This window comes from Schistocerca americana, unplaced genomic scaffold, assembly GCF_021461395.2.
Source record: "Schistocerca americana isolate TAMUIC-IGC-003095 unplaced genomic scaffold, iqSchAmer2.1 HiC_scaffold_78, whole genome shotgun sequence".
In the NCBI taxonomy this organism is placed as follows: Eukaryota; Metazoa; Arthropoda; class Insecta; order Orthoptera; family Acrididae; genus Schistocerca; species Schistocerca americana.
In genome coordinates, this window is record NW_025726544.1 from 1,004,222 (window position 1) to 1,006,912 (window position 2,691).

Below are 2,691 nucleotides of genomic sequence, written 5' to 3' on the forward strand. Positions count from 1 at the left end.
CCTTTCCGCGTCCGGACATGGCGATGGGCTAGCGACGGTGCACACGAAACGGAAACGAAAACGACCGGTGCGAGCGGCAGCGAGTCGAGCAGCGGAGTGCGTGCCGGCGCAGCCGGGGTGGGGGTGCTTTATGGGCTCGGGTGCGGCGGCCGGTTGCGCGCGCGCCCCATTGGTCGGCGGCCGCAACAGGGCGAGCTGGTAAAGGTGCGGCGGCGGCTGGCGGCGGGTGCCACTGTGTGGGGAGACGCTGACTAGAGCGGAGCGCTTGCTACTGGTGTTGCTGCTGCCGTACGTTGGTTCGAGATGCCGCCCAAGACTAGCGGGAAGGCCGCCAAGAAGGCTGGCAAGGCGCAGAAGAACATTTCGAAGGGCGACAAGAAGAAGAAGCGCAAGAGGAAGGAGAGCTATGCCATCTACATCTACAAGGTGCTGAAGCAGGTGCACCCTGACACGGGCATCTCGTCGAAGGCGATGAGCATCATGAACAGCTTCGTGAACGACATTTTCGAGCGCATTGCGGCCGAGGCTTCTCGCCTGGCGCACTACAACAAGCGCTCGACCATCACGTCCCGCGAGATCCAGACCGCTGTGCGGCTGTTGCTGCCTGGCGAGCTGGCCAAGCACGCCGTGAGCGAGGGCACGAAGGCGGTGACCAAGTACACGAGCTCCAAGTAAGGAGGTGGCTCTGGAATGGAAGGAAGGATGGAGAAGGCTCCTCCGTTGCGAGAGCGGCAAAACGGCCCTTTTCAGGGCCACCAACTTGCCTTTTGCGGGAAGGGCGGAATTGTTGTTGTTGTTTGTGTGTGTGGACGGCTGTGATGTATGTGTGCATTTTGATTGTGGGTGGGGGGGCGCGTCAAAGCGTGTTGCGCGGGGTACGGCCACGAGGTTGGTCGCCGTGGCGTGGAATGGTGGCACGCCTCGTTGGCGTGGTTTTTGACCCATTGGTGTTGTTGGGGTGTGTGTGTGTGTTACCCGTCTGCGAGGGGGGACAGTGCGATCGGCGACTTTTGTGTCACCGTAACGACGGCCGTTTGCGGGTTTGTTTTTTTGCACATCATACATGGCGAGGGTGAAATGTGAAATGTTTTTGTTTTGTTTTTTTGCCGCCCACTATTCCCTTTGCTGTACGCCGAGTTTGACAATGGTGCGACGTAACTGCAGCGTGGAGGTGTGTGAGTGACGTTGAAATGAACGTGCCATTAAGACGCATTGTTGTTGTATTGTACTGTACGTGTACGGCGACACGCACGATGATGTACCATTCGACTCTGATGTTTGATAGCCGTGTCTGACTGATTGCGTACGACGCACGCACACCGATGTCGTCATTCAAGATGCACGCTAGACGACGACGGCGGCGGCGGCGGTGGTCGTTTGTTTGGCGAATGTCTGTACACGTGTTTGTCTGTGTCCATCCGGTATGTATTTGTTTGTTTGAAAGTGTTTTGTGTGTCGGTGACGTGGTCCGATCCGTCGCCCCCTGAGTAACTGTCGATCGGCGCGATAGACCGGCGTCACGCAACTGAACCGAAGTCTTGGGCACACCCGTCATACTGTTGTACACCGTCGCGCTGAGAACGGTAACGAAAGGTTGACGTTGATCGGTCGAATGTCTGGGCAGAACGTGAGGAATGAGGCAAGAGTGCAAGGAGGGGGGGCAAAAGAGAGAGGAAGGGAAAAAGGGGAGAAACGCATTCGTAGAGCAACGGAACGTTCCCGTGTCGGAGGCGTATTGGAGCCGCACTGAAATGCGTTTAACGGCGGCGCGGCTGCAAGTGTCTGCCGTGGTGAACGTTACCTTTGACGGCTGCATTGGGCTTTGCCTTTGCTTTCGCTTTCGCTTTCGCGTTCGCTTTCGCTTTCCCGGATGTACGTAACGTTTGTTGATATGGTTCTGAGGAAGAGTGTATGACAGTGCCGTGCCGTCCATGTTCGTGTGCCCTCCCATTGTGTGTATGCTATTGTCTGTGTACTTGAATGATGTATGTAGGTGTTAGTGGACATGTTTTACCAGTGGGGGGAAATGGATCGTCGATAGTTGCCGTCACTCTGTCACGGTCGAGATGACGCACCCTCCGTACAGAAAGGTGTCGAGAAAGTGAGTGTGTGTGTGCGTCCGTGAATTGGCAGCGTTTGGAGGTGGGCGTGCCCTGCATGTGGCCCGGAAAAGGCTGTTCGTTAGGCGGTAGTGTTGTGTGGACAGGGGAGGGGCATGCGTAACGCTGCTGGCATGGCATTTCGGGAGATGGGAGGGGGCAAACGAGGAAACGAGGAGCGGCGGCCAAAGACGGGACGGGGAGGGGCGCGGTGTGGGTGGCTTGCGCCTGTGCTCGGCGTTGTGGTTTGTGCAAAAGAGGAGGAGAAAAACAATGTGAGTTGCCAGGGAGGGGAGCGGTGTTGTGTTGTGGTTGTCAGTGAACGTGGCGAGACGGACGGATGCGCGGAGGGGCGGGGGCGGCGCATTTCGCCGGTGCCGTGCCGTGCCTGAAAGCCGCGTGGTCGCTGTGTTGTTGGTGGCGTGGGGGCGAGGAGAGTACCGTACGGGTGTGCTTGTGCGCCGGAAATGGCACACTGCGCCCGCCCGTCTTGGAGGCTGATGGCTGTGGTGTGGAAATGGGGCGCGGTGATGTTGAAGCACAGAAAAGAAACCAAGAAAACGGAAGGCGTGATGCGGCGGTGGTGGTGAGA